At 48.3% G+C, this 9,818-nt stretch overlaps 1 protein-coding gene across 1 annotated transcript in view; it reads right to left on the reverse strand.

Moving 5' to 3' along the window:
• PTPRE (protein tyrosine phosphatase, receptor type, E) overlaps positions 1-6,498 on the reverse strand; it is an 85,863-nt gene extending 79,365 nt beyond the window's left edge. The window contains exon 1 of the mRNA XM_010859150.1: positions 4,362-6,498. The gene's annotated coding sequence lies outside the window, so the exon portion shown is untranslated. The remainder of the gene's footprint in view (positions 1-4,361) is intronic.
• Between the last annotated feature and the right edge of the window lie 3,320 nt (positions 6,499-9,818).

The raw sequence follows: 9,818 nt of genomic DNA on the forward strand, positions 1-9,818 counted from the left end.
GGAGAAGGGGATGACAGAGGATGAGATGGCTGGATGGCATCACCGACTCGATGGACATGAGTTTGAGCTAACTCTGGGAGATAGTGAAGGACAGGGTAGCCTGGTGTGCTGCAGTCTATGGAGATCACAAAGAGTCAGATACGACTGAGCAACCGAACAGCAACAACAGAGAACATTCAGAGAAGTGAGTGTACATGACATTGGCTGAGTGCTGTGTACCCAAGGCTTTCCCCTGTTCACTCATTTGACCCTTACAGCAACAATAAGAGATCAGGACCACTGCTGTCCCCGCTTCACATGTGAGGAAACTGAGGCACGATAACATTGAGTAATACAGCTCAGTAGCTGACACAGTGTCCCCTGGGTGGGGACGTAGGGGTGTTGAAAATGGGGCTATAGACGGAATATCCCAGTGGGTATGTGGGGCTTCTATACAGGATCCCAGTCTCCACACTCCACCCATTTCTGCATTAATCATTTCTCTTGATTAAATACGAGTCCTACATTCTGCAGGTCCCATTGTGCTAAATTACATGGTGAGCATGCATTGCAAATTACACTCATGATTAGAAGTTACACGGCAACATTTATACTAATTAAGCTGGGTCTCTTTCCTTTTGCTCTAGTTTTCAAACCCGGCAGAACCCCAGTGCCTTATGTCCACATGTGAACGGCCACAAACGGATGGAGTAAAACACATTTTCAATTCCCGGCTCTGCAAGATGATTTTAGACTTAAAACTGCTTACAGTATTGTGCTGCCTCCTTTTTTAATTTTTTTAAAACCCTTTTAACAGGATGAGTGTAACCGAGTACAGTTCTGAAATGGAAAGCACACAGGCTGCTCTTAAAATCGACGGTGCTACTATTTGCTTTTAATGCCTTAGGAAACATTTTCAAGAGTCTGTTTTCCCCGAGCACGACTGACTTTATAAATGTATTTTCCTAAGAAATACAAATGACTGCTACCCAGTGCAATTAGGAGAACATGAAGAAAGAAATAAAAATAGGGATGTTCTACGGAGCCCACTCAGGGCTAGGAGGCTTGCTGAGAATCTTCTCATCTTGCTCCCTTGGCCACTAAAAAGGGAACTACGCCCTTACAAGGGTCAAGTCACCCCCGGAGTCTCAAAGCAAGGAAGTGATGGCTCAGGATTTGGACTCAGCATCTGATTCAAAGCCTGCAGCGCTTTCCCGTGCTTCAAACGAGGTCGCTACGCATGCGTGTTTGAAGCAAGACAAAACACATCACACGTGAGCCGTGATCGCCCCCAAACATCGCAGAGCCAACGGAGGTTGCTTCGTTAGCCAGCTCGTGTTCGTTTATGTGGAGACGGCTGCGTGAACACCTGCTGTGTGCCGGGCAGGGTGTCGGGAGCAGGGAAGACAGGGATGACTGAGGGCAGCCTCATCGCCGCCTTCCCAGGCTCTGAGACCGCAGGCTTTTCCGGCCAACCCGCCCATAGGCACGTCTTCCCTCCCGGGACCCCGTTTCCAATCACTGGGACCCGGAGGCAGAGTAGCCACTGCCGCGTGCCCCTGGAGAGCACCGTCTCCCTGACCTGGTCCCCTCCGGAGCCCTCCTGCACCGCCACCTTTCCACACACTTCCAGCGACACCCTCCTCACCTGTCCGCGGCGTGGGCTCCAGCATAGGTAAGCAAACGGGGGTGCAGTCCGCCAAGCAGGGGGTTCATACTCTGCTTCGGCTCAGCTCTCTGCTCTGCAGGCCCTGGGCCCTGGATCTGGGAGGGGAGGAGGGCTGGCGGGGGTGGGGGGCGCTGCCCAGGGGCACAGCCTGGAAATGAAGTCACAAGGTAGAGGCCGGCCCCGCAGCCTGCAGACGTCAGACAGGAGGGCCAAAGGGGTGGGGAGTTTGTTCCGGGGAAAGCAGGTGAGACCATAAGCTCTTCGGCCCCGACACCCTATCACAGGTGAGCATCAGGCCGCGCAGGTCTGCCCTGCCCACTGGGGGCTGACCGTACAGGCTCCCTGGTCCCTCGTGCTGAGAACGTTCCCATTTATGTTGCCCGAGAGCCCGGGAGTTCCCAGGAGGTCCCCGGGGCAGGAAGTCGAAGACACAGGTCTCAGTTTGCCTGTGTTGTGAAGGTGGTTCACTCCCAGGGGGAGTGGGGGTCCCAAGCCGGCCCAGGATCTGGGGGACAGAACGGGAGCATCCCCTGGCCACCTTACTGGCCCCAAAGCCAAACTGAGGGGGGTGGGATTTAAATCGCATCCGAAGGAGTAAAATCTTATAAAATCTCACCGTGTGCCTGATTGGGACAAAGTACTAAGGGAAAGGGCTTCCCTGGCGGTATCCAGTGGTTAATGATCCTCCTCGCAACGCAAGGGACACAGGTTCAATCCCTGGGCCAGGAAAGACCCCACGTGCTGCAGGGCAACTAACCCACCAGCCGCAGCTACTGAGCCTGGGCTGTGGAGCCTGGGAGCCGCGACGACGGAGCCGTCGAACCCGAGAACCCGCGTGCCCAAGGAGCGGAGCCTCTGCAGTGAGAAGCCCACGCGCTGAAACTAGAGAGCGGCCCCCCTCGCCGCAACCGGAGAAGAAACCCGCACAGCAAGGAAGACCCAACACAGCCCAAAATAATAAATAAATGATTTTTTTTAAAAAGTACTATGCGAGCAACAAGGCAAGTTTTCCTTATTCTGAGCCTTTTTCCAGGACATCAAGCACCACTTAGTGTGAAAGAACAGGAATTTATAACTGGATGCCCTTTGCTGGCACCTCCCATAGAAGTGGTCCCTCACTGTTTTCTGTGCGCAGTCCCATACATGACACACACACACACTCACACACACACACACACTCACACACACACACACTCACACACACACACACTCACACACACACACACACACACAACACACACACACTCACACACACATACACACTCACACACACACACTCACACACACACACAACACTCACACACACACACAACACTCACACACACACACTCACACACACATACACTCACACACACACACACACACACACACTCACACACACACTCACACACACAACACACACACACACACACACTCACACACACAACACACACTCACACACACACTCACACACACACACACACTCACACACACACACTCACACACACACTCACACACTCACACACACACACACTCCTCTAAACAAAGCGCAGCCCGGCAGCACCAAAGTTGGTTGGAAGGTGACAGATGGTTTTTCGCATAAGAGGTAAAGTACCATGAAGTTTCTCACTCTAGCCTTTCTAATGTGACCTAGCCAATGTGCTCTCATAGTGCAAACAGCATTGAAAAGGCAAATTTAAGGTGAGCTGTAGATCCCATTCATGATGTTGCTGGGGTGCCCTTCTAACAGGTGGGGAGGGGGTGCTCCCAGGGAGGAGGTCGGCCTGACCCAGCAGCTTCCTGACTGCATGACCCCGAGTGAGCAGGTGGAGTCGTTACGGTAACGCTGAGAGGACCTGAGGTCCCCAGAGGAGCGTGCAGGAGCCTGGAGGGGTTCCCTGTGCTTTGCTGGGAAAGACTGACATCCTGGGACAAACTGATTTAAATGAAACACTTCAGAGGAGGCAGCCTAGTATTTGTTCCCCTCATTAGTAAGCCTGTCCTCACCATATGTATCCAAAATCATTCAAGGGCGAGTAGCACAAGCGGTTGAAAAGTAATCTGAATATCCATCAAAGATACAGTCTCTGTGAGAACAGATGCAATTAGAAAATGATGCAGTCTCAATAGAAGCTGCAGGAGAAAGAAAAGGAAAGAGAGAGAGAGGATAAAAGAAGGAAGGAAAGAAGGAAAGGAAGAAAAAAAAAAGAACAGTAGGAGAAGGGAGGAAGAGAAGGAAGGGAAAAAACAGAAAAGAAAATCTTTCTCCCATTTTTTTAAATTGGTTAGTCAGTTTTCATGTCAAATATTTCCTAAAATATCTTTACAATTTCCACATTAGCTGAAAGATACATATCCAAAATTTTAAGCACGTTCTCTTTGCATAAAGAACATTTAGATATTACATTTTAAGCGAGGAGAAAGGACTTTCACATTAAACAGCAATTTAACGCATAGGAAGACATAAAATCTGCACAAATCATTTGGACACAACTGTTCACTCACCACCTACACGGATGTTACATTTTACAAACTGGTAGCATGAGCTCACAGAGAAACTTGACTGGGAATAGAATTGCTATGACATTCCTAAATTAACAGTGAGAGGCAACATTAGATATTACATTTTAAAAACTGTTGGAAAATGCATTTTTCTCCCAACCTAAGCCAGAGACATAAAGCAGCTTCCGGAAATCCCTTTTCCCATCTGTGTTCCTCATCCCCTGATACTTACAGAGCCAGGCTTTCTGAACAGCCCCGAGGTGATCAACTCGTTCAAACCCATGTCCATGGCACCGGAGTCTCACTGACTGACAATCTGAACATTGCCAGGCAGGCTACTGATGCGAAAGGCGATCCATAATTTACGTGGGTATTCCCTCTGTAGTTCTCCTTGTGAAGCTAGCAGCTGCCAGTGCCCAGACTATGTCATCAGAAATCAGAGCCCCAAATCCAGCAGGGGAAAAAAAGTGTCAGGAGAGATGGCTCATCTCTAGTGGAAATCAACACTCGCAAATAAATTTATAATTGGCACTGGTATTGTGTCTTTTTTGTTTGTTTGTTTTTTGAAGTTTAAAATAAATCAGGAAGAAAGGTGGTGGAGAAACAGTCCGGCTGAAAGAAAGGCATCTCGATTGCTGGCTGCTGCAGTCAGCGGTCCCAGCAGGGTCATCAAAGCCCGCCGGTGCGCTGCGCTTGGAAGGGCAGAAGCAGAGAAGGCACCGGGCGTCCAGAAGAAGCAGGGATCACAGCCCGCAGAGAGCAAGAAAGGGCACAGCAAGACCCATCTGAGTCCCCCCACGCTTCAGATTTCCTTTCCAAATAAAAGTTGCCAACCAGTGTTCTCCTCCCCCCTGAATTCCTTCAAGGCGAAATGAAACTGAAATACAACAGAAAGCAAAGAAAACGTGAAGGAAAACTCTAGCACATGTATGGTGCGTGCCTTTCCCCAAACAGGCTTCCAAGGTAGAAATCTTTTATTCTAGAGTTTCCCACTCAGCTTGGAGGAAATTCTATTTCAGGCACGATGCTGCTTTGAAGAAAGGACTTATAATAGAAAGATCTGCTTTCTCTCTACAGCACTTCCCGAAAGAAAAGGGGAAATGGACCCCCAGTTTTTACTCTCCAGTCTGTTATCTGAAAATCTGAAGCTCCCACAGCAGCTGCCTGTTCTGACCAAGTTCTTCTTTTGCATTAAAATGGAAGTTTTTTGTTTTTGTTTTTTTTAAACAGAACTTCTTTCTTTCACATTCTATGGGTTGAGCTGTATGCCCGGAAATGTGGCCCCTTCATAAAGGAAGTGCCTTCCCCATGGACGGGTTTATTAGAGCCAGGAGGCACCAAGTTGTGCAGAGAGGTCTAACCAGTTACACATCTCTCAGAAGGAACCAGGACACAACCAACGCGCCAAAGCAGCACACAGTGTCTCGAGGAAAGTTCGCTATGATGTCTTGCTCCATCACCACTGTGGTCAGTACTGTTACAGTTCCTACCACCAGCCCCAAGCACTGACTTCCTTGCCCTGAGAATTTGATCTGAAGTTCTGTTCACTGAGTACTTCCTATGTGTCAAGGACTGTGGTAGGTAGTTATATACTCTTTCGTTCAAGTCCCAGTTATTTCTGCCTCCAATAAAGCAAGAATCCAGAGGTGGAAAGGCCAGGAAAGACGGCAGCACAGGTTGACAACAGTCCTGTCCTGTTCGGCAGGACCACTGACCAGGCTTCCAGCAGGTCCTGGAAGAGCAGCGTGCACCGATTGCCCTTGGCACCTCCTCATCGGCTAGTCACATCATCACCCTGCCTTCCCAGGTGTCTTAGATGATCACGTTACTTGTCTGTAAATCCATTCATTTTCTGAAGACGCCACTTCTTGTTCATTTTCTGTTGATAAGGAATTTCTGAAACAATCATCGGAAGCCATCTCTACTGCAGACAACCAATGCTACTTGCCTGCAACAGGATTTGAGATCTCTTTTATTCCCGAAGGGGGCCATTATTTCCACCCGTTGCCATGGTGATGTGATGCTGCAGTGTCGCTGCCGTGGTTTCACTGCTTCCCGATGCAGTCACACCACACACTTAAGTCGAACCATTTGTCTCACCTCTCGCAGGCTTTTTGGAAAACAAACACCTGACTGCAAAACTTAGACGAATGCTTCGTCTCACACGATGATGGACAGGGACAGCTGAGAGGGTCCCCGCGTGCCAGCACCCAGGTCGACAACAAGGTTTCAAACAAGGAGAGGGAGCATCCAAAAATACCTTAGTTTTTCCCTTTGATAATTTAAGGAGAGATTTCTTACTATATCCAGTGACTTAAGAAATGCTTTTCAAAACCCAAAAGTAAGGAGTTTGGGATAAATGGATACATACTACTTCGTATAAAATAAACAACAAGGCCCCACTGTATAGCACAGGGAGTTGTGTTCAATATCTTGTAATAACTTATTATGGGAAAAATCTGAAAAATATGTATATACATATTATATATACACACACACACACACACACACACATCTTAATCACCTTTCTGTATGCCTGAAACTAACACAACATTGTAAATAAACTTTACTTCAATTTAAAAAATGGAGAAAAGATGCAGAGCAATAAGTCGCCTGGATCTATTTACTTCGTAATGCAACCAATGTTTATTGGATGCCAGAAAAAAAAATAAAAGCAAAAGCAACACAACTAAATGAGGAGCTGTGCATTTTTATTTTGGGGAGTTCACGTTAACTGAACCTCTGCCATATTCTTTTTTAAAGCAGCAACTGAATACTCCTATTTGTACCTCTGTTATCTTGCTTTTATTTGTGCCTAGTAGACACACGGGGCTTCCCATGTGGGGCTAGTGATAAGAATCTGCCCAGGAGATTGGAGATCTCCAGTGTAGGAGACAAAGGAGATGAAGGTTCAGTCCCTGGATCAGGGAGATCCCCTGGAGAAGGACATGGCAACCCACTCCAGCATTCTTGCCTGGAGAATCCCACGGTCAGAGGAGCCTGGTGGGCTACAGTTCATGGGGTCACAAAGAGTCACACACGACTGAAGCGACTTAGCACGCGTGCAGTAGACACACACATTCACACACAAATACATGTTCATGTACTTATTTATGAATTCCTGAGGTCTCTAACCTGGGAAGTTTGGCTTAAATAAGAAAGGTGAATATGAGCTTCCCTGGTGGCACAGTGGTGAAGAATCCACCTGCCAATGCAGGAGACACAGGTTGGATCCTGGTCCAGGAAGATTCCACATGTCGAGAAGCAATTAAGCCTGTGAGCCACACTACTGAGTCTGTGGTCTAGAGTTGGGGAGCCACAGCTGCTGAGCACACATGCTTAGAGCCCGTGCTCTGCAACAAGAGAAACCTGTCCGCTGCAACTAGAGAGGAGCCTCCACTCACTGCCACTAGAGAGAAGCCCACGCAGCAGCAAAGACCCAGCACAGGCAAAAATAAATGAATAAAATATTATTATTTTTTTAAAGAAAGGTGAATATTACTGATGGGACTTGTCCATCTGTAAGCCCTGATTTCCAAAAGGCTGACCCGTTCAAGCTGGGAACTCACGCTGAACTCAGGATGCTGGTTCTCTGCGGCTCTGGCCCTGAATCCAGGTTGTGGGAGGGTGTCTCCCCACCCTCCGGGACAGCCCCCAGCAGAGGAGGGGATGGGAGGTCGCCAGAAACATGGCAGGTGGCAGCCTTCCTCTGGAGCACATGGACTCCCCAGCCTTCTTTCTGAGCAAACACAGGACGGGTCTGGATTCAGGGCGAGCTGAATAGTAGGGCTGGATAGTAGGGCTGTTCTCCTGCTGCGAATCGTCTGGAGCACCAGCTTGGACTCCTGACAAGACAGCGTTAATTGAAAGGGGCGAAATCAGATCACCTGGATGAGGTTTCAGAGGCCACTTCTTGGAAAAGGCTGGTGATTTACTAAAGCCCAACTTCCAGGAAAATGCCAAGTCTAAGTCTGGCCCCAATTAATTAAGTTAATCTGAGTTGAACTCAGGTTATCTGTGTACCCTGGTCTTTTTTCCTTCCGCCACTAGATTTACTTGTTTGCTATTTGCTTTGTTTTGCTTTTTTCAATTTCTTTTTGCCACGACACTAATATTGGCCAGGCTTGGAGTTGAGAAGCCTTGTTGTGTTGGGAACAGAAAGAAAACTCTCTCCACGTAGGAAGGAATGCTGTGGGGGCCTCAAAAACCAGGCTTCAACAAAGAACAGACACACTTCTCACAACGCCCACTTTACCGAGAAATGAGGGGGCGTGGGGGGCTGCGGTTAGCAGATGTAAGCTATTATCTGTAAAAAGGAAAAACAACAAGGTCCTACTGTATAGCACAGGGAACTGTATTCAGCATCCATATCCTATGGCAAACCATAATGGGGAAGAATATTATAAAAGGACGTGTGTGTCTGTATATATATACACATGCATATATAAATACGTATGTATGACTGAAATTGTATGGCAGAAATTAGTACACTGTAAATCAACTATCAATAAAAAACTAATAAAAAATAGCAAATAACACCATAGCAAGTTGAGACAGACCATGGAAGAAAGGAACAAGTTTTTTATTTTGGGATCCTCAGCAATTTTTTTCCTGCTTTGCGTGCCTTTTCATTGTGAACTAGGTCCAAAACAAAAAAAGAAAGGGAAAAAAAAAACGAGGATTGCAACATTTACAGGGATGCCCAGCAGCCAGGAGGGCTTCCCAGGTGGCTCAGTGGTAAAGAAACCGCCTGCCAACACAGGAAACACAGGAGATGTGGGTTCAGTCTCTGGCTTTGAAGATCCCCTGGAGGAGGAAATGGCAGCCCACTCCAGTGTTCTTGCCTAGAGAACCCCACGGACAGAGGAGCCTGGAGGGCTATAGTCCACAGGGTCGCACAGAGTCACACATGACTGAGCACAGCACACACGCCAACAGCCAGGATGCGTCAACTGGAGTTGCGTGAGTTCACGGCCTGAGTGTGTGTGGTCGGAGCCATCCCTGGCCCTCTCTGCCTCCTCTTTTTGGGGAAAGAAGAGTCTTCCTGAGCTCAGCTCCGACAGGAAATGAGGCGGAGGGCAGCCGCCGAGTGCTGGGAGGTGTGCTGGATGGGTGAGGATCCATCGACCTGGCTTCCGGACTGAGGCACCACAGTTAGAGAACCTGGGGAACGACTTGAGAAGAAAGTGTATTCTGCTGCTTTTGGATGGAATGTCCAACAAATGTCGATCAAGTCTGTCTGGTCTAATGTGTCATTTAAGGCCTGTGTTTCCTTATTAATTTTGTGTGGAGGAGCTGCCCACTGGTACAAGCAGGGTATCGGAGACCCCACTGTTACTGGGCTACTGTCGATTCCCCCTTTTATGGGGGCAGGAGCAGCAAGCGGGAGGTGATACATGTTTACAAATAGCTGATTCATCTTGTCGTACTGCAGAAACTATCACAACATTGTAAAGCAATTCATTTCAGTTCAGATCAGTCGCTCAGTCGTGTCCGACTCTTTGCGACCCCATGAATCGCAGCACGCCAGGCCTCCCTGTCCATCACCAACTCCCGGAGTTCACTCAAACTCATGTCCATCGAGTTGGTGATCCCATCCAGCCATCTGATCCTCTGTCGTCCCCTTCTCCTCCTGCCCCCAATCCCTCCCAGCATCAGAGTCTTTTCCAATGAGTCAACTCTTCGAATG

This window comes from Bison bison, unplaced genomic scaffold (genome assembly GCF_000754665.1).
Source record: "Bison bison bison isolate TAMUID 2011002044 unplaced genomic scaffold, Bison_UMD1.0 scf7180017864456, whole genome shotgun sequence".
In the NCBI taxonomy this organism is placed as follows: Eukaryota; Metazoa; Chordata; class Mammalia; order Artiodactyla; family Bovidae; genus Bison; species Bison bison.